Source organism: Oryctolagus cuniculus, chromosome 2, assembly GCF_051225735.1.
Source record: "Oryctolagus cuniculus isolate XC-2025 breed Fujian yellow rabbit chromosome 2, ASM5122573v1, whole genome shotgun sequence".
Taxonomy (NCBI): Eukaryota; Metazoa; Chordata; class Mammalia; order Lagomorpha; family Leporidae; genus Oryctolagus; species Oryctolagus cuniculus.
Genome location: NC_142868.1, coordinates 149,220,313 through 149,242,971, shown reverse-complemented (window position 1 = coordinate 149,242,971; position 22,659 = coordinate 149,220,313). Strand labels below are relative to the sequence as shown.

Below are 22,659 nucleotides of genomic sequence, written 5' to 3'. Positions count from 1 at the left end.
TACAGAGAGGGAGAGAGAGAGAGAGAAAGAGAAATTTTTCATTTATGGTTTATTGCCCAAATGGCCACAACAGCCATGGCTGGGCCAGGCTGAAACCGCAAGCTTCATCTGGGTCTCCCATGTGGGTGGCAGGGGCCGAATATGTGGGCCATCTTTTGCTGCTTTTCTGAGGCCATTATCAGGGAGCTAGATGGGAAATGGGAAAGCTGGGACACAGCCAGTGCCCATATAGGGCGCTGGCATTGAAGGCGGCAGCTTGACCTACAGTGTCACAGCATTGGTCCCTGTTTTTCTTTTTCTTTTTTTGAAAGAATATTACTTATTATTTTGAGAGGCTTAGAGAGAGAGAGAGAGTTGGAAAGAGGAAGAGAGAGCTCTCATCCACTGGTTCACTTAGAAAATGCCAGACAGGCCAGCCTGAAGCAGGTACACCATCCAGGACTCTCACGCGCATGGCAGGAACCAAACTACTTGAGCCATCACTGCTGCCTCCTAGGGTCTGTTTTTTTTTTTTTTTTTTTTTTTTTTTGACAGGCAGAGTGGACAGTGAGAGAGAGAGAGAGACAGAGAGAAAGGTCTTCCCTTGCCGTTGGTTCACCCTCCAATGGCCCCCGCGGCCGGCGCACCACGCTGATCCGATGGCAGGATCCAGGTGCTTTTCCTGGTCTCCCATGGGGTGCAGGGCCCAAGCACTTGGGCCATCCTCCACTGCACTCCCTGGCCACAACAGAGAGCTGGCCTGGAAGAGGGGCAACCGGGACAGAATCTGGCGCCCCGACCGGGACTAGAACCCGGTGTGCCAGTGCCACAAGGCGGAGGATTAGCCTAGTGAGCCACGGCGCTGGCCCCTAGGTTCTGTATTAACAGGAAGCTGGAGTCAGGAATAAGACCCGTGAATTAAACTCAGGCACTACCTTGTGTGCCTAACCTGCACGTGAGATGCACCAGCCTGCATCTTAACTGCTAGGCCAAATGCCCATCCTTATTGGGTGTTCTAATAGTGATATGTAATTCCTTTGGAGTATGGAAACATGTAAGTAGGTACCTGAAGAATAAGGAAATTATGGGCAAAAAATGGTAGAAATTGTGTTCTCTAGGAGAAAATGACCTATGTTAAAGCTCCAAGAGGGGGCTAGAACCTGGCTAGGGTGATCAGAGCATAAAAAATGGGGGCTGGTGAGATCTGGCAAGGAGAGGATTTTTGTAGAGCTTTGTAAGATATCATTTGAACTTATATTTTTATCCAAAACACAGAGGTATATCTTTGAAGCAGGGCAATGTCATAAATAGATTTAAGATGAACAAAATCATACCTGTTGCTCTGTAGGGAATAGATTGGAAGTGTTTCTTTTATATTTTTATTGTTATTGTTAAATAACTACTGTTAATCACAATTATGTGTACCTAATTAGTGTTAGCTAAATGAATGAATGGATAAGTGAATTTTTAGACGGAATGTGGTAATTTTTGGTAGCCAACATGAGAAAGAGAAACTACAAAAATGGCTCTGAGAAAGTTTTACGATACGGTTCTAAAGACAAAATAAAACTTACCCAGCCAGGGCAAGCATTTAGTCTAGTGGTTACAATGCCCATGTACCGTGCTGGAGTTCCTCGTTTTGGTTACTAGCTCTGGTTTTGCCACTCAAATTTCCTGAAAATGCAGACCCTAGGAGGCAGCAGGTAAGTCTCTGACATCCACCTGGAAGACCTAGATTGAGTTCCTAGTTTTTGGCTTTGGCCTGGATCAGCCTCAAATGTTGTATGCATTTGAGGAATGAATCAGTGGATGGAGCCCTCTCTGTCTCTCTGCTTCACAAATACATAAATTAACAAAATTAAGAATTTAAAAAAAAGAACATTAGGTAAGTTTTTTTATTTATTCTTTTATTCTGCCTTTATTACACATTAATATTCCAAGCGGTTAACACTTCAGAAATACTCATATCTGCTCAAATTAAGTTTCTTTCTTATTTTGATACCATGACTTTCTTCAGATTAGCAGTTTCTAATATTAAGTATTTAACAGTTTGACCACTGATTTTAAAGTAGAAGAAACCAAGAGCTCAAATGTGGCTGTACTCCACAGTTTTTAGAATTCAGAGTTACATTTGATGAATCTGCATTTGTATGTCTGCCAGTACACAAAATATGCTTTTTAAAGTATTTTAGTCTTTTAAACAGAGACATTAATGAGTCCTTGTTATGATGAAGGACATATTGGTGCTTTATTAAGAAATTACCACCTGGGGTGTATGTATGGATATTTGCATACAAAGACAAGAAATATCCATTGACATCTTAGGCCTTTTTAGCTTCTTCACCCACAAGTGAATATCAACATAATTAAAAGTAAATAAATAACAGAAAAGAAAGTATACATGAAAGATCATGTAGCCCACAACCATGGTTTGAATGTGCTCCCCCAAATTTATATAGTGGAAACTTACTCCTGAATACAACAGTGTGGGAGGTGGGGCCCAGTGGGAGATGTCTGGACCATGAGGGCTGTCCTCACGCATGGATTAATGCTGTTAGAAAATGGGTTTGGGGAGTGTATTCCCTTTAACCTACAGCATTTGCTGTCTCTTGCCCTTTGGCCTTCTGCTATGTGAGGAAACAGCAAGAAGGCCCTCCCCAGATGCTGGCTCCTTGATCTTGGACCTCCCAGCCTTCATAACTGGGGAAAATACATTTCCCCTTTTTATAAATTGCCCCATCTGTTGCATTCTGTCACAGCAGTACAAAATAGACCAAAACTCTCACCTGCATTTATTTTTCAGGCAGTTTGGTTCCTTTTCTTTGACATCATCAAGGAAAGATGATGCTGGATACACATCCTGCTAAATCCAGGTAGAGCAACTCTGATAATCTCCTTGTGAGCAGCTCACCATCTAAAGGGAGTGACCACTGGGTCTTTGTACTCCTTGGACCCATCTGGTGAACAGGCATTGGAGTATGCTGTCCTGTCTGTCTGGAATGTTCTCCCCTCCTCACTTCATGCAACCGTTCAAAATGTAGATTATATTCTCTGTGTTGGGCCCTATGAACATGATGGCATTTATCATAGGTGACCTTTCATAGTTATTTGCTTAATATCTAGTTTGTGAGCTCTACAGTGTCTGTTTCTGCTCATCACATCCAAAATATGTAAGTGCAGTAAAGTGAAGGCAATTCATATCTTCATCAGTTTCACAGAAAAATAGTATTTTTAAAAACGCTTTCTACCAAAGTTAAGTTTATTGTGAAATATGTCTCATTATTAGAACACCATACAAATGTCTTCTTTTTAATATCTATGGATTCATTAAAGATTGAAATATTTCAACAGTTAATTTCAGTGTCTTCTCTGTGACCTACACTTAGGAATTCGTGTGACATCATGACCCTGTCCTTGTATGTATCACATATATGAATAAAAGTTTCACAAAAAACTTTAATTGTATGGTAAAAACTCCAATTCTATTGTAAAAAAGGATGTCTATATTGATTGTATCTTCTATTAACAGGTTGTGATGGAATATTTGAAAGGCACTTAGATACACTGTTGATCTAATTAGGATTCTTCTCTGTTACAAAATAAAATATTCAAAATTTAAATTCTTAACCTGTTGATAGCATTATCCATGTTTTTTATTTTCTTATTTGTACTATTCTGTATTGTCTACTTTTATTTTTAAAATTAAGTTTCTTATATTTGTAATCAAAACAAGATTAAAGAAATAAAGTTACTTCCTGGTTATTGGTTCATTGATGTTATGATATGTAACTCTTTCATATTCCAACAGTCCTCATCTCTGCTCTGCACTAATTTCTAACACACATGGTTCCATCTCATCAAAATTATTATTCTTTATATTGTCACACAATTCTTCAACTTCTGATTTGTACCTGTAAAACTGATCTTCCAACATTTTTGCAGTCACATCCACTCATGTTCAATTTTTGATACTCTGAAGACATGTACTCTGGGTGTTGCTTATGCTTTCGATTATCTGTTTCTGGCCAGGAAGTGTACTTTGTCCAATATGGATAGTATGAAGCACATGGTTTTGTTTGTGTTTAACATTGTTAGTATCATTATCAACATAGTAATGTTATTAATAGCATTGTCAGAAACAACAGCTATCACCAAGATAAGAGCCTTAACAACAGTGACATTTACAGTATGCCATTATATTAATTATCACAATGGATCTGACAGGCTGCTCCCAAGAATTCATATTAGTGAATAGTTTATGATTTTAAACTCAAAAAGAAAACTAGAGGAAACATCAATCCTAATTCATCCTTGTCTCATTGTTCCTCCCTCTTTTTCTGAGTTTAAAAAACATAGAGGAAAATGATGAAACCATTGCCAAACCAAATTTATTAATGGAATTAAATAAGTTGTTAGCACTTTAATAAAAGAATATGACAAAGAGTGCATTGTATTTTTTTTACTCCATAATTTGATCAGTGTCATTTGGCTGTGTACAAGTAGTTTATCATAAGGAAATGTGTGAACCCAACAGGGTGAAGCTGTGAAAGGAAAAGGATTCTTGCATATTTAATATTTCAAATAAGATTCAGTTCAGAAACTATTTTCCTCTGTTGGGGAAAAGAGTGGCATAATAACTGTAAGGTAGTTTCATATATATTTTAGGTTATGTAGCCATCAACGTTAGAAGATGGAGAAAAGTAATTATCAATGGGACATCCTCATGCCTGAAATAGTAGAATTAAATTTAATAAAGGGATGTCCCTTTTGTAGAACTGAAGAGCAGATTACAATTTATGAAGTGAACTTCTAATTCTGATTTTGAAAGTTTATTTATGGATCAGTAATTTACTTATTAATTCCTGTGTCACTGGACAGATACAATTACTCAGCAATTGAAATGTTCTCAATGGTTATAGATCCCTAGAAAGTATAAAGTTATTGTTTGATTATTTGCAGTTTTTGGTTACCATAGAGGAAATTGTCTCATGGATTCTGCCTTTTTAGTTATCTGAAATAATTACTAGATAAAAATAAGTTTGAATTTTATCATCTTCTCTGATGCTCTGTTTGATTAGCTTTCATTGGGAATGTGTATCAGTGGTGGCCTTTTGAAAGTGGTAAGAATGCAAAATTAAGTGCTGGAAATAATTATGCTTAAACTGCAGTGCATATGTGACACATACTCATTTTAAGTCTATTACAGGATAATCTTGCTTTTATTTATTTTTGGCGTCATAGGAGTTAAACTTAGTGGTAGTCTGTTTATGTGTATTTGAGGCGTTTGTGTATAATTGTATTCAGTGTTTACTTATTTAGAAGTATAATATAGATTTGCATAGGATTTTTTGAAGATACCTAACCCAGGACTAACCTGTGTTATGGCTAGTAGGGCAAACTACCTTCATCTTAGATCTTGGAGCTAAGTAAAATTGGGCATATTTAATATTGTGCTTCAGTTATAAAATTGTGTTCAGACAATTTAATTTAAAAGCCAATCCAGGTTCTTCATCGAATTAACAGCTGACCCAACCCAGCTGTTATCTTTGGACAACATGGCTACTGATGGGAAAAAAAGCAGTTACTGATAAGTTAAAATAAGTTGTTGCTTTGAACTTGTTCTAAGCGAATAATGGGAGACTTTTTCATCGGATACTTTTCATAAAAATGAGCAGCCTAGTTCTTATACTCTTGGAAAATTTCTGAGGAAATATATGCACAGATTCAGATAGAATGTACATTGTAGATGGCTGTGCCAACCTTACTGGTTCACAGATGGCAAAGTGTTAGCAAAAACCATCATTTCAAGTCAAACTGTAAGGCCTAGTATTTAGTATTTAACTCATGAAATATTTTCAGCCTTGCTTGGTTATTGATTTTTAATTCTTTCTTGGGGAAGCTCAGGAATCCTAGTGGTGCTCCTCTCTGTCCCCCTATAATGTGAAGGGAATCTGAAGCCTAGCTATGTTCACACCACTCAAAAGATGACAAATCTGAGCCAAGAACTCAGGTATCTCAGCTTCAAGCCTGGCCCCTAGCCATTACTCTATGCACATGTGAAATCACATGTAACTCTGCTCTGTGTTTGTTCTGTGAAAGAAGTTTGCTAACTATGGGGATTCAAAATAGTTGAGGAAAAGTAATATAAATGGACAGAGGCACAACATGCTGCATTTGCTTTGGGCTTCTTGACTCAGTGTACATGGACAAAAAGGCTTTGCTATTTCTAATGAGAACTTAACACCTTTTTATCTTTTAAAAAACTTCTCTGTAATAGTCTGTTTTTTGAGACATCTCCTAAGAGAAAACACAGTTTCTGCCCCAAATCCTCTCAGTTTGTGGTCACTGGTATGCAATAAAAATTTATTGCAGTTTAAAGAACTGTGCAGATGTTACAAACCCTCTTGGTCCCCACTATCCAGGGGGCTTCCTCTGTTTATTTCCCGGCTGCTTGGCACGCTCCTGTGACACACAACAAACCCCCATTATAAAGGATTATATGATGAGTCAACAAGCATGTGAAAGATAGCAACCAAATGGTGACTCCCAATTACACGAAAAATGACTATAATCACCCCTGCTGTAACACCCGTCTGTTGGCAAAGTGCTTGATCCCCTTGAAAAGCATTATAAAGAAGCCCAGTGTATTAAATAAAAATCTCAGTTCTGTGTGTAATCATAAAAATTAACACTGTCACTTTAAAAAAAAATCTAATTGGTGTCCTAAAGGGAAACCTACTAGGCTATGTAAAGTAGCTATTATGAAAATGTTTAGCCTTTTGAATGTATTTCAGACAGCGGTAGTGTTGCCAGATTTGTCAGCCAAAAATTCACTAAGCAGATTTGTCAGGGGCTGAGGCCCTAATCTGTAAAACAGACATTGGCATAGAGATTAAAGATCAAGAGAATTATATAGGTTTTGTTACCATATGCCAAGATTCTTTTTTAAAAGTAAGTTTATTTTGTGTGAGCCGTAGCCAGAAGCAAGCACTGTCTTTGTTTGGTATTTAAGACAGAAGCATTTCCTGTCGGCGAAGGCACACAACAGTTTCATTCACACACTTGGGGTGCGGGTGGTGGTGGGGGGAGCCGAGATGTTTCTGAGCTTCCTCCTCTGAATTCTTTCCTCTCGGTCAATGCTGTAAGCCACGTGTGTGCGTCATGAATGAAGAATCAAAGGCAGAAGCGCCCTTGCCACACTCTTGCCTCGTGGGTACCTCGCCCTTTCCTAAAATGTGTCCCTAATATGGAGAGTGCAAACATTGGCGCTAAGGGCCACAGACATCTGAGCTCCTTCTATGCGGTTTTACACTTAGAAATGTCAGTGAGCAGAAAATGGGCTGAGTACGGGACTCCTGGGGGTTCCTGCTGAAGCCTTTGGACATCCTTGCCTGGTGTTTCTGAACACGTCATGAAATCAGCCTGAACTCCACATTCCATAACTAAAGGTGGGAATCAGGTGGGCTCTGAGTACCTCTGCCTTCTAAAATTGCACAACTCTGTAAACAATCAGGTATTGCATTGTTTGCAAATGCAATCCTTTCAAACACAGCAAGAAAGGTGGTCTGTGGTGTAATGATATATGCTTCCAAGTTTAACAGAGTGATGAACTGCATCTCCAAAGCAGCTGGGGCAACGGGTGATGCTTGAGACACCAGGGAAACCTAGAGTGCTTCTTGCAGTTCTGTGAAGTTCTATATTAGGGATGCTTTCCTAAGAACTGTGCAGAGTTCTGGGGGGTGGATCTGGGTATGTACAAGAGCCAAACACAATGACACCCTGGCACGGCACATTTACATTTTGACTGTGGCTGAAACTCATGGTAATGCCTCCTAATTTTAACAGTATTTTAACAGAGAGAGCCCAATCTGTCGATAATCCTGGGACACACACAAAAATGAATTTACCTAGATGGGAAGAGAGTCACACACAATTTGTATGGGAACTTTCAAAGGCGCTTACACCAAAGCTTTCCCAAGCCACTTTTAAATTATATCTTCATCACACAAATGAAATATCGCACAGAGAACCGCTGACTGAGAGAAGTGGCAAGCAGTCTTCCCAGACTTTATTCAGTATTCACATCCAATCACACGGGTAAACATAAATACATCACAGCGCTTATTCAAACACTCACAAGTTATCTATATCAAGACAAACTACCGTATATTCTCTGAAATAGATTTTCCCTCTATTTCCCTTTTTCATTTTGCATCCAGTATGTTAACTGTGAAATTCATGTTTTTAATTTTTAAAACAAATGATAGTCCACTCCTGGCTCCACCTGTGATTTTCCACATTTTCTTTAGAAAAACGGAGATGTTGAGACAAAGTTGCTGGCAAACAGAAATTCCAGGAAGTACCCAAAAGGGATTGTGAATCTGACACCTGGATTCCTGCCCAGAGAGGAGAGTGAATCTCCCACCTGGCTGAGTCCTGGGACTGGCTCCTGGAGCAGCCAATCTTGACCCTCTCTGTTCAGCAAAACTGGAAAGGGAGGGAGATACCTGCGAGGTGTTTTCATGCTCACACAGACACTAGGGGGTGTCCAAGGACCAAATGTGTTCCTCCTTCCCTTCAGACTGGTCTTAGTACTTGCAGGTCCAGCTGACTTCAAGTGCAGGAGCTCAGGGAAAATCCATCCAATTAATTCCTGCCCTGTGCTGAAATGAATAATGTGGGGGACAGTTCCATCATCTGGTCCAGATTCTCTTAGATGTCTGCAGGAATTGTGATCGGTGGGTTCAGCGCCAGGACTGTCCCCCAGCAGAAGCCACAGGTGATGGGCGGCAAGGTGTGCTGTTACCAAAGGCTTTCTACCTGTGTGTTTGCCTGCATTTACCTATCATTACAGGGATGTCATTGCCTTTTCTTTCCTTTAGGGTGTTTCAGTTTAGATCTAGTGCAGCCACACAAACTCTGAGAGAAGGGGAAGTTGTGAGAAGGCAGATCTCTGCCTTGTGGTTCTTCGGGAGGTCCGGTTTGTTTCTTTAAGGTACACTCATTATTTGTTGATTGTTACTTATTAGCAAACATTTGCCCTTGCTCCTGGAGACTTCTCCAGGTCTTTGGGCCTGGGCCTCTTTATGAATACCTATTACTTCTCAATTATGACGGTTTAATAAGATATGTCTTTCGTTTTCATCTCCTATTTCTCTTCCCCTGTGATTCTTCTCCCTTTGCTATTGGTCCCTAAGGGGATGTTGCTGGCTCTTTTTCTTTATTGCTCCTGTCTTCCCTTCGCCCCTCCTGGTGAATTAAAAAAATAAATAGAATGCATTTTAAGGATGACAACAGTAATAATAAAGCCAGGAATTGCTTTCCAGCTAAATGCACTGATTGGAAGTTCTACTGAAAATAGCATAAACCTAATTGAAGTAGTCAACCCCTCCCATACAGGTCATGCTGTGCTCTATTAAAATGAAGGTAAAACAAAGCTTGTGACATTTCTGCATTTCCCAGACTCACTTTTCCTAAGACGTATCAATAGTATTGACCATAGTATTGCATTGTGTTCCCCAGTGGCCAGGGCTGTCATCTTGTGGGCCTGGATAATTCTTTCTTAATGAAACCTTATTGTCTTCTTTACCTATAATAATACACACAAAAATAATTATGTTTTAGCATGTAGGAATAGAAAATTTGAAATAAATCAAAATTGTGGTGATTAACTAGCTAATAACACTGATCATTTACATAACACAGATACTCAATACCCACCTATTGCAGCTGTTACAGATGCAAATACGTTTCCTAAATTTATGAAAACATACAAATTGCTGCAGAAGCGTCTGATGTGAAATGATCAGGAGAGTTGGGATTATATATGATCTCTTAGTTGATTTCCTTTTGAAGTTTAAGCAGACTCCTCACGAGTCATTAGTCGGTCCTGCGCTTTAATACCGAAGTTTGTTGTATTATGATGGAACTATCAGATTTGATGGCAAAGCACTAGCAGCTGGGAAACTGCTTTCTCTCCCCTCTCATTTCTCAAACAATGTTTGCACTGATTAATACTATGCAACAAGACAGGACGCAGAGATTGGGCTGCCATTGTGTTCTGATGACCCCACACATTGTGTGCGCTCTGTGGTTCCTGTGGCTGTTCATAGTTATATGGGTTTATCAGAAATTACATGTCAGGCTCCCGATGAGTGTAATTGTATACTGATTGTGTATAGTTTTTAAAACCTCATTATTAGCCTTGTATGCAAACCAAATAAAAGGAAAGTTTAAAAAAGGAAAAAGAAAATGGCCTCCACTGGATGTCATGTCTGAGCCCAGGTGTTTGAGCCAGGATACAGGGGGGAAACAAAATGTTCTCTCGGGGACATCTGTTGCTGCCACGCACTTGAAAAGGGCCCTAATGAATGGAGGGGGAGGAGAGGAGTGGATCGGGTGTGGGGGGAGAGCTCCAGGGTTTTGCTTGCTCCGAACTCTGTTCTCCTTGCAAGCACAGTTCGTTTAATAACAGGCAAGGACACTGAGGGATGTGGTGTGTGTATCCTCACTCATTTCACCTTTCATCAATTGGTGGCTCCATGGTAATTTCTTTGGGTTCTGACCCTCTCCTTAGAATCACTCTTTTAACAGGAGAACAAAACCCCAAATACCTCAACTATGTAGCTACCTACAAACTAGGGGCGGGGGATGGAAATAGGTACAGGAAGAATGATGAACAGTGCTTGCTTTCTCTTCCCCGGCTCTGCCCTCCTGCCTGTTTACACCTGAGCAGTTTATCGGATGTTTCTAAGACAGTGATTATCCAGGGTGTACACAGTCAGGGTGGACTCACAGTCAGGAAGCTCAGTAGGGAAATGTTGAAGTATTACATACCAAGGATGAGAGCCATTAGAATTAGACTCGTCTCTAATCTGGGAAGTACTTAGTTCTCTTTTAAAAACCTTTAATCAGTATACAGTGGTTCAGTACACAGATGTTAGCACCAGTGTGAGGGCTCTCTAATTGTAATTTAAGTTATCCCTGCCTAAGGGCACCCAATCAAATTATTAGACTGTTGCAGTGAGTCTGTGGCTCTTGGTTGCACCTTGTAAGGGGGTATTTTCTGGAATGATGAGAAACAGTGGTTTCTCCTGGGAAGCAAATGTACCATTATGGACTTATTAGATCCTTGATTAGATCCGCAGCTGATAAGTGAGTAGACTTTTTCAAGAGAAAATATTGCAGTTTATTTCAATCTGCTTCACTCAGCCATTGGATTGTGTAAAGGGAAGTAAATGAAACAGAACTAAAGGAAATATGCATGTGCATGCAATTTAAAAAAATTGTAAAATTTATTAATCTTATAATATTGTTAACTCTTTAGGCATTAAAGGTTAAGGTATTTTAAAATCTGTTTCTTTATTTTGCTATTGATTATTTTTTCCCCAACCCCTAAGCTTGCCTTCTATTGACAGTTTTCTAACTGGACTACAAAGACTTAAAGAGTTAAACATTCATAATGACAATTAATTAATTAAGCAGTCCTAGAAAGTTAACCTCTCAAGTTTCCTTCCTGAAATTCATGTTTATCTGATTTTCTTTCATAAGTGACTTCTTATTGAACTAGTTTTACATCCTTTAATTTGAAGATAATTACAGCACTATCATTCATATTTCAGATGCACATTAACTTTTCAAAAGATATCAAGCTAGACACTTCTACCTTAGCATTGTGCTTATTTTTTTTATTAAAGTATAACCTGAAGAATAATTGGTTGGTTATAGTAATGTCTTTAAGTCTTTCTATTATGAGGCATTTATTTGATTTTAATTGTAGAACCATTGGTCATATTGAGTTCATTTCCTGTTCATGTTGATTTCATGAGTCTCTCCATTAGTATTCAATTGCACAGTAATTAGTCATTAGTTCACCGTGATGTCTTCAAGCATGTGTACACTTAGATTCTCATTTTCCACTTAGTTTCTGCAGTCATATTTGAATTTTCTATTTCTTAAAGGCAACGATAAGGAAGACAAAATACTAGATCATGAATTTATTAGATTAAGCATTTTGCCAAAAGGCTCCCACTCAAGGCATGCAAAAAACTTGATGCATTGAAAATGAAATAAATGGCAGCTACCTAAGCACAGCGCTGAAGTCACTGAGACGTCAAAGCTGGGATCGGAAGCATCTGTGATCAGAAGCAAGAGAGAAGCTATTTAGTGAAACTTCAGGATGGTGCTCGACCCCTGTGCGCACCTGCCTAATTCTGATTAGAGCATCTTCAATTTCTGAAGAAAGGTCACATTCTCAACTTGTTACTAAGCTCCAGTGATGTATTGAATTTTGCCATCTTTAACTAACTGTTTAGCTTTACAGATCTATTTTCCTTCATGAGAGAAAGTATTTTGAAAAAATTTATTGTCAGTGGATTAATTAATCCCAAATTTGCTGTGTTTTTAGCTCACATTTCATCAAAGTATTCGTTTAGCTCCTATAAAAGTAAATATGTCATCTGTCATAGTCTGTCACAAGCTCGTAATTTAAATCCATTAGAAAATTGTTCCTGCTTTTTACTTGAGCTGGCTTCACATTGTTGTCCTAATTAAATTGGAATCTTATATCATTTAAATGTTAGGCTTGAGAATGAAATTATTTTTATTCAGGTGATAATGACAATCCTCTTGGCAGAGCTCAAACACTGCTTTCAGACTAGTAGGGGAGTCTGTTCCAGGAACCAGAGTTGTTTGGTATAGACCCGAATGTCAAGTCCTCTCTATTTGAAATGAGAAGAGAAGTAGGGGTCCCAAGCCAAGGAGCCTTTCTGAACAAACCTTTCTGAACAAAATAGGCAGGAGCCTATTTCTGTACCTTGTTTGTTTGGCTGGTCCAAAGGTACTTTAATTCTTTTGACTTGTCTAAAATATATTTTGCACAATAGTGTACATCCGTGCTCCTCAGACTTTAAAGTGCAAATGAAACTCTTGGGAGCTGGACTAGGTCTGGGTGGCCTCAAGAGTCTACATTCCTCCCAAGCTCCCAGATGAAGCTGCTGTGGCTGCTCCAGCCTTCACACGTTGTGTAGCAAGAGCACTTATTTAGGACACAAATTGGATGAATCAGAATTGATGTCTTTTCACCTACCCCTTTTTGAGAATTGAAAAAAGCATTAGCAGATTTTAGAATAATCTCAGTTGTTATTTTTATTTGAAACTTTGCTAATATGCTCTTAATGTTATTTAAAAATTTATTTATTTGTGAAAGAGAGATAGAGTGCCTTCATACCCTGGTTATTTTCCTAAATGCCTGCAATGCCAGGGCTGGGCCAAGCTGGAGCTGGGAGCTGGAAATTCAATCCAGGTATCTTATGTGAGGGCAAGAACTCAATTACTTGAGTTATCACCCATTACCTCTCAGGTCCTCATTGGCAGGAGCCAAAAATGAGAATCGAACCCAGGTGCTCCAATATAGGATGTCAGCATCTTAATTACTAGGCTAAATTCCTGCTCTGAGTTTATTACTTTAAGGCTTTAACATCTAGTTTTGATTCCTTTAAAAACAATTGTCTTAAAAAATAAAAAGGATTTGTTTGAAAGAGTGACATAGTTGGGGGCTGGGGGGAGGAAGGAATTGAAAGAGAATGAGAAAGATATCTTCCATTCACTGATTCACTCCTCAAATGTCTGCAAAGTTGGGGCCAGGCCACAACACAGTGAGGAGCCAGAAACTCCATCTGTACCTTGCAGTTGGCAGAGACTGAAGCACCTGAGCCATCACCTGCTGCCTCCCAGGATATGCATGGATGAGGGAATCTGAAGCAACAGCTAACCTGGTGGGCATAGCGCCCACCCCATCAGCTGTCTTTTGTAAGGGGATATGTGTGGTTTCAACCTTACACTCTTGACTTAAACATGGTCATTGCAGCATAGTTTTCCATGTATTCATATTTGGAAGTTTGCCAGAGACATATTACTTCCTCATCTTTTTTTACATTAAAATTACTTTTTTTTTTAAACATGTAAGCTTAAGGAATCAATTTTTCTTTAAATTTAGGGTGAGGGAATTGGCATTGTGGCATGGTGGCCACCTGAGACATCAGCATCCCAAATGGGCACCTGTTCCTGTTCTGGCTGCTCCCCTTGCAATTCAGCTCCCTGCTAATGCACCTGGGAAAGTGTGGAAAGTGGTCCGAGTGTTTGGGCCCCTGAATTGATGTGGGAGACCTGGAAGAAGCTATTGGCTTTGGCCTGGCCCAGTGCTGGACATTGTGGCCAACTGGAGAGTGAACCAGTGGTTGAAAGATCTCTCTCTGCTTCTCCCTCCCTCTCTATAACTCTGTCAACAACAACAAAAACTAAATTTATCAGGGTGAATCTTTCCACAGAATGCTATCCAGTCAGCTAATGACAGGGAGTGCTGATTTTGGGATCATAAGAAACTGTGGAAATCCCCAGATATTCAAGGTGACTTAGTATAAATACCCACAGAACGTGTGTGTTATTTGGAAACTAAATTAGACCAATGGAACATGGTTTATTTCATTTCTGTGGGCACAGAATCTGAGATTCTTGGTTTTGGGTATCTCTTCTATGTGTAGTCTCAACTGCACATCTCTCTCTGAATTGATTTATAGTCTGTAAAGGTTTCCAGATCTATTTGAAGAACTCTTTAAATTTCTTCTAAATTTTGGGAGGCAGATTTGAATAATAATTATTTCCCGATTGTGAAGCAGCACAGTCTTGACCTTCACCTTCTCTTCCCCTGCCCCTTGTCTGTGCCTCCTTTCAGTTCTTCCTTCTACCCCCTCCACTCCTTTCTTCCTGTCTCCTCCTTTCCTTTCCCTTCTTATTCACTCTTTTTATGTGTCTGTTGAATGAATAATGAATTATGTTAGTACAGGGAGATAAGACAAAATCCAAATTGTGCTAAGTCCATGAAACTTATTTTTAAACTTTTTCTCCCTTATACTGTGAAACTAAAGGAAATGCTTTGTAAATTTCAGATACAGCCTAGAAAGTTCATTTATATCAGTAGTCGTTCTATTCCTAAGTAGATAATGTATAAACCTTGAAGGAAATATTTTAATTTAATGTGAGTAATGTCAATTTTTAGGATCACTGGTTTTTAAAACTCAGATAAGATCAAGAAATTCAATAAAACAGCTTAGGGAAAGAGGAAAAAAGCAGAAATATAGCAAAATAATTGAATCATCTCAGATTCTAGAGCCCGAGAAGACTTTAAGTTAATAAAATGTGGTATCTTTCATTCAAAGGCAGGTGATGTGATGGAAACATCAAAGTGTCCCAGAAGATAGACTGAGATTTCATCCATCCATCCGTCATTTCCTACCTTTGTTACTGTTGTTATCCTTTCTGGGTCTCAGTTTTCCTTCCTTCCTTCCTTCCTTCCTTCCTTCCTTCCTTCCTTCCTTCCTTCCTTCCTTCCTCCCTCCCTCCCTCCCTCCCTCCCTCCCTCCCTCCCTCCTTTCTTTCTTCCTTTCCTTTCCTTTCCTTTCCTTTCCTTTCCTTTCCTTTCCTTTCCTTTCCTTTCCTTTCCTTTCCTTTCCTTTCCTTTCCTTTCCTTTCCTTTCCTTTCCTTTCCTTTTCGTTCTTTCTAATATTTACTTATTTGAAAGGCAGAGAAAGAAAGAGACAAAAGTCTTCCAACTGTTATAACTTCTGGTTCATTCCCTAGATGGCCACAATAGCTCAGGCTGGACCAGAATAAAGCCAAGAGCCAGGAACTCCATCTGGGTCTCCCACATGGGTGGCAGGAACTCAAGTACTTGAACCATCGTCCACTGCTTCCCAAGTGTGTTAGCAGGAAGCTGGATTGGAAGCAGAGTAACTGGGAGTCAACCAGCACTCCCATATGAGATGTGGGTGTCCTAAGAGGCAGATTAACCAACTGTATCACAATACCTACCACTCAAGTTTTTTTCTTTTAACTATTCAGTAAGAGTGCTGGTAATATGTAGCTCAGAGTGTCCATTTGAATCAAAAAAAATAATAAGGTACTTCTAAAAGTTTATGGAAAAATGAAATTTCAAAATTTGGTACAAAAATTTTGAAATGAATGCATTGTTTTATCATAATATGCATCTCTATGAAATTTTTGGAAACTCCTTGTATAGTCCTTCTAAGCATGCATATTAGATATTTTTGGGTTTCTGGGCTTTCAAATTATAGCAGAAAAAAAGTGAGAAAAAATTCTTATAGGAGGAATATGTGTGTGGCTTCAAATTCACCCTTCTGACTTAAACATATAAACTTATTATTTAGAAGTTAACAGAAGTTAGCTTACATTCTAGTGGGAGAAAGGCAACAAACAATCAAATGCAATATGTGCTATGATGGAAAAGTAAGGCAAAAAAAAAAAAAAAAAGAAGAGGAGAGAAAATGCTGGGGCAAGAGTCCTTGGAGAAGACTGTGTCTGGCATACAGGAGGACACTGCAAATAGGCCAGTGGGGCTGGAGAGAAGTGAGGAGAGAAATGGAGGAAGATTAAGTCACAGACATAACTGTGAGGCCAGATCACACAGGGCCATATGGGTTACTGTGACAGCTGATGGGAACCTGCTAGAGCTTTGGAGCACATTTATTTTATTTATATTTTACTAAGATGGAGAGAGGGAGTTAAGGAGACAGGGAGACAGGGAGAAGGAGGAGGAAAAAGGAGAATGATCAGGGCAGGTCAAGCCAGGAGCCAAAGCTGAGAACTCAATCCAGTTCTCCACTTGGAGGCAGGTACCCAAATTACTCGTGCCATCACCTGCTGCCTTCCAGGGTGTGCGGCAGTAAGAAGCTGGAATTGGGAGCAGAGCCGGGACTTGAACATAGGCTCTTGAACTCCCACTCCCATGTGGGATGCAGGCATCTTGACCACTGGGCCAATCATCCATTCCTAATACCTGTGTTTAAAAGAACTCTTCTACAGTTTAGTGTCAGTGGAGCCAGGAGAAGTAGTCGGATTCTGTGCATACTTGTAGGTGACGCTGAAAGGATTTGCTGTTGGATTGGGCCTGAAATGTGAGGAGAGAAGTGAGTTGAGAAGCACTCATAGTTTGTGACATTTTCCTTCCTAGAAAGAGGGAGTTGTTTTTTTGCTAAAATAGGGCAAACTGTGGCAGGAGTAGGTGTCGGGGAAATTTGGGATACCTGAATCAGTGAAGACCCTAAGTTGGGAGTTTAGCACATGCATTGGTCTGGGGCTCAGGGCAGAGATCCCAGCTGGGGTATGGACAATCATGAGAAGTCACTAGCACCCTTGAAAAGATATGTTTCATGGGGCTAGGGCAATGAGAGCACTTGTGACAAAGCAGGTGTCAACAGACATGAGTTATCATTACCATTGTCTTCTTTTTATTTTTCTTTCACTGCCTATCTTCTATGCCACTTTATAATATATATGTATATAAACATATATATGTATATAAACATATATATATATATGATGTAAATATGGCCTGGGTGGTATATTATTGGTTAAATGCATATGTGTGTGTATTTTCTTCATTTCTCCCAGAGAAATTACTATAGGCTTTGCTTCTTGGTTAAAAATAGTTTCAAATCATACCTTCACTTGAACTAAGCCATACCTTTGTATTTTCCCTCCTTTTAGTGATTATACTCTTCAGACCTACATTCACAAGTTCTTATTAATAGATCATCATATCAGTTGAACAAACTTTTGAGTACATTTTCAGACCTGTAGCCCTGAAGAACATTAAACCTCAGGCCAATAGCCTCGTGACCAGTGAAGCTTATTTAGATGCTGAAATCAACACTGAGAAAATACACACAGATTACTGAAGATGCTTTATATTTTGTCCAATATTGACAGGTGCAACTGATATTTTAAGATTGTTTTAAACTGCTGATAAAAATAGCAACTGATAGAATATTAGGCCATCTGGAGATTCTTTACCTATTGAATTATTAGAAATGTAGTAAAATTCAGGTTTTTTTTCTCTTCTCTATTGACAGCATTTTCCCATGTGGCACCCATGCTGCTCCATGACAGAATGGGTCCATAGTGCACTGATGTTTCTGTCTCATTTATGGATCTCTGAGCTTTCATGTGCAGCATGGCCCCTTATCCATCCTTTACATGTGGCCCATTCACAGCTCCCACGTGGGGGGCTTCTGATTGTTTGCTAATGAAGCTTTTGCCTGGAAATTTGCCCTCAGGAAAACAGAGCACACTGATTGGAAACGTGTTTTTGATGATATCGTTTGTTGAGTGAATCTAATTTTGCCATAATGAACATCTATATGTATTGGTTTATTTCTTCCACAAGTGTTGATTTTCCTGCCATGCAGTTATGTACAGAGAACTGCTTGAAAGCACAATATACGGCATATGTATTTAGTCATCATTTATTATTTTAGAAAACAACCCTCGTGCCAGAGGAGACTCCCTTGTTGAAAGAATCTTGCAGGATTTTATTATCTTCATTATATTTCATTTAAAAGTTAAAAAGTAATATTAAGGTGTGTTTTCTTGCACAAATAAAGTTAATGCTATCCAGAGTTTTATTTCTAATGAAAGGAAGTTTCTCAGAAAATCAAAGACTGCCTACCTTTCATTATGACCTTGTTCTAGTCAAAATAGGCCAATGATTGTAACAAAAAGTAAAATTTCAGGGGCGTTGCACAACTCAGCAAAGTTTTCTCTTTGTTGACATGGTCTAACTACTAGTGGGGGCATGCCTCACTTGACACAGTCTTTAAAGGATGCAGCTTCTTTCCATCCCGTGGCCTCTCTCCCATCTCCTAGGGATTCCACATTCTTGGTAGGATCGTCCCTATCTGAAAAACAGAGGGAAAGAGAACTAGGAAATAGTGTTGAGTGTTGGTAAAAGTTTTTAGACCATATATAGAAATAGTATCTATCACTTTTAAAGAAAGATTATTTATTTGAAAGACCGAGCAATGGAGAGAAAAGCAGAGAAGGCGAGAGAGATCTTCCATTCACCGGATCACTTCCCAAATGGTCACAATGGCCAGGGCTGTGCCAGGCCCATGCCAGGAGACTGGAACTCCATCCAGGTCTCCTGTGTGGGTAGCAAGGACTCAAGTGTTTGGACCATGTTCCACTGCTTTCCCAGGTGCCTAGCAGGGAGCTGGATTGGAAGTGGAGCTGGGACACTAATAGGCATTCTGATATGGGATGCTGGCATTGAAAGCAGCGGCTCAACTTTCTGCAGCAGAATGTCTGCCTCCTTCCATCTCTTCAGATATCAAGCTTGCTGGCACGAATGCAATTACACGGCTCTACTTGACTGCAGGCATAGCTCAGAAAAGTAGTTTATTTGGGTGGCAGGAGTAGGTGAGTACAGTTTTGAGTTTAGTAGTTTGCCTTAAATCTTATGAAATTAAAAACTCCAAACATTCATAATAGTGGACCTCTCCTCATCCTACTGTCCTCTTTTTTCTTTGAAAGATTTACTTATTTATTTGAAAGGCAGAATTACAGAGTGGGAGTAGGAGGGAGAGAGAGAGAGAGAGAGAGTCAGAGTCAGTTTTCTATCTGCTGGTCCACTGCTGGTTCACTTCCAAAATGGCTGCAGCTGGGCTGATCCGAAGCCAGGAGCCAAGAGCTTCCTCCAGGTCTCCCACGAGGGTGCAGGGGCCCAAAGACTTGGGCCACCCTCCACTGCTCTCCTAGGCCACAGCAGAGAGCTGGATCAGAAGTGGAATTAGTCAGGACTCGAACAAGCACCCATATGGGTTGCAGGCACTGCAGGCAGTGGCTTTACCCACTGTGCCCCAGTGCCAGCTCCTCTTCTAGTCTTCATAGAGATACTACTTCTCTCGCTTTCTTTTCTCTTCTGGGGTTCACCAACTTGTGTAAACTGTGAGATGTGAGAGAATTACACACTAACCTAAAGTTGACAGATTTACTTTTATTATTTAGGCAAATGTTTATAATGAATGTGTATTAGTGTCTTGTTATTTCTTTGAAAAGAAACTTCTTTCGTCTTCAGCTTGTGTTTTTCTGCATCTGAGGCTAACATCTGTTAGAAGTGCATTCCAGTGTGGCTAGCAGGCTCGTGTAGTGCTGACAAGAGTCTGCTGTAATGTTCTACTGCGTTCTGCAGCAAAACTTGTTCTAGAATGAACACTTACTGAACAGCTACTAGGTAGATAGCCTGCTATAACCTCACAAATATTAATTTCATCTAGCTTTCAAAACAACTCTACAACTTTGTGAGTTGAGATTATCTCTATTTGGAAGGCAATGAGATTGCTTTGATTAAATCCAGCCCTCTGATTCAAAACCCACGCACTACCCACAGCAGGTAGGTCAATGATCCTTGCCTCCACACCCTCCATGGCCAAATTTCTTCGCTGGCTGAAGGCCCTAACCAAAGCTCTGTGCGTTTGATTTTATATTCTGAAGTCATTGCTAATCAAATTAATTGAATCTATTATGATTTTAGATAGTGGCAGGGCCTATAGTTAAACCAGTGTCCGCAACTCAGGGATTAGAAGAATAACTTAAAAAGATATCTGGAAATCATATAAACATAGAGAGAGATCACAGATATTCTGTGTGTTTGAAAATAATTATTTAAGAAGAGGAATAAGAAAAATGATTTAGTACTGTTTTCTTCTAATATTAGGTTCTTTTCCAGCATTTTTCCTCTTCCCCTTTTCTGTCTCTCTAATTCATATTCTCTATCACTGCTGACAAAGGAAACAAAAGAGAAAAGAATAGCAAAGATTACTTTTTTCCTTTCCCATGGACTCCAAATAAAATGGACATGTATTAACTCCTATAATGATTTGCTCTTTGCTTCCATCTGCATATCTGATCTCATTATAGTAATGAAAGGAGAAGGCAAAGGGAGATATTATACTCACAAGTGAAGTTTTTAACTTGCAGAAGAAACATTTATTCCCTGTGCCCTCCACTTTCCTTTAAACAGCAATTTCCCTTCCCTTGATGCACAGCAGGGGGAGTGGCATTTGCCACCCCATGGCAAAATGGATCTATGTGCCTCTGTATGTAAAATTGGTCCACGTGTGATTTAGCTTTGAGTTGTATTGTGTTTCTTATACTAATATAATATTGTTCTAGTGCTTGCCCCTGATTAAAGAAATACATAAATAAATAATTTATAATTTAATTAATAAGGTATAATATGCAAAGCACAGTAATTTCAAACAGCTTGTAATGTCTCTAATGTACTTTCAATTTTTTATTTTACATAAGGGCTATATTCATTATGTGGTTATGATAAACATACTAATGAATTTTATTACAGGAACAAATTTAAACATGTAAATGAGATCAAACAGTATTAAAATGCAAACGATGGTGAAACTTATTACAAACTAACCTTGCCAACATACATGGAGTGATATTATTTTAAAACTTTGCAAGTTGTATCCCTTAAACAAAGGCAATGCCATTTACAATGTCCCTGAACACAGGAATTTGTGAACTGTATGCTTTATTCTCATATGAACACCCCAACCAAAAAAAAAAAAAAAAAAAAGTTAACTAGAATTCAGGGTTTGCATGTAACTTTGGATGACAATTAAAATCCCTTTTCTTGTTCCAGTGAACAGTAATCTGTGCATAATTACATTCAAATGAGATATTAGCATTTTTTGTGCTTACTCTTTGTTAATTGCAGAGTTCACTCACCATGGTGATGCTTTTGATGGAATCAGGCAACCTTATTGACCTGATGCCGTAAGGCGTGTTGGGAAATTCTGCTGTATTCTTCATTTTTTTTTTATTTTGGCATTTTGAGGAGTCCTGCTGCTTTTATTACATTCCTGACACTTTTGTTAATAAATCATTGCAAAGTTAATGAAAATTGCATTCAGGCATATCCAAAATAATTGTGTCCTTTGTCATGCTAATAAATTGAAAGATGTTGATCCAATGGGCGAATGCATGCCCATTATGGAGAAGTTTGTGATACGGGTGCCTGTTGCACTCACTTTTTCCTTGGCATATCATTCCACGTAAAATCTGAAAGAAGTAAACAAACCTCAGTATGTTTTATTTCCTGTTTTATACAGTGAGTCTTTAATTAAGTCAGCAATGGGTGAATTATATCTACATGGAAAGATAGAACTATTTGCATTATGATTTATGAAAGGTTGTTAATATCAATGGGAATCAGCAACAGTGTAATATCAGACTCATGAAAATATGAAAACCATGTTTCACTGGCCTTTCTCTCATGCCTGGGGATTTTCCACTTTTATATATGACCCACTCGATTTAAAAATCACAATGATCATACCACACTATTCATTTCCCAAGGCTGTTTCTGTATTAGTTTAGAAGAAAAATGAAGATATGTTATTTTTTATGTAAAAAAATAGTCTTTTTTGGCAAAGCATCAGATCTGTTTTTTCACTAAGACTTAAGTGTGTAAGAGTGTGAATAAGTGTGATTGGGAGATAAAACCCTGTCACACCCCTACAGTGTGATAGCAATTTGACTGTTCTAGGTAAGGAAGAAAAATTTAAAGTCATATTAAGTTGCATATATATGTATTTTTTTCAAATTTATCTCAAGGAAGAACTCTGAGTAATTGTTGTCTTGGGGAGATCTTAATTTATGCACTAGCCCATCATGCTGATTTTAGGTAGGTATTTATTCTGCTATTCAATCAAAAAGCATAGTTTCCATAACAACTGCCACATCAGATGAAACATACAGCTTGGCATTTGAAATACAGGACTTCTTAGGAGATATGCTTCCTGACA

General features: G+C 38.9%; 1 protein-coding gene across 8 annotated transcripts in view; it reads left to right on the top strand.

The window, feature by feature from the left end:
• Positions 1 to 22,659, top strand: part of LOC138848811 (uncharacterized) — a 546,369-nt gene that overhangs the window by 143,338 nt on the left and 380,372 nt on the right. The window contains exon 4 of one of the 8 annotated variants that reach the window (XR_016230337.1): positions 2,783 to 3,601. The exons of the other annotated variants lie outside the window; for them this stretch is intronic. The gene's annotated coding sequence lies outside the window, so the exon portion shown is untranslated. Of the gene's footprint in view, positions 1 to 2,782; positions 3,602 to 22,659 lie in introns of those variants that run through there. 8 annotated transcript variants of the gene reach the window in all.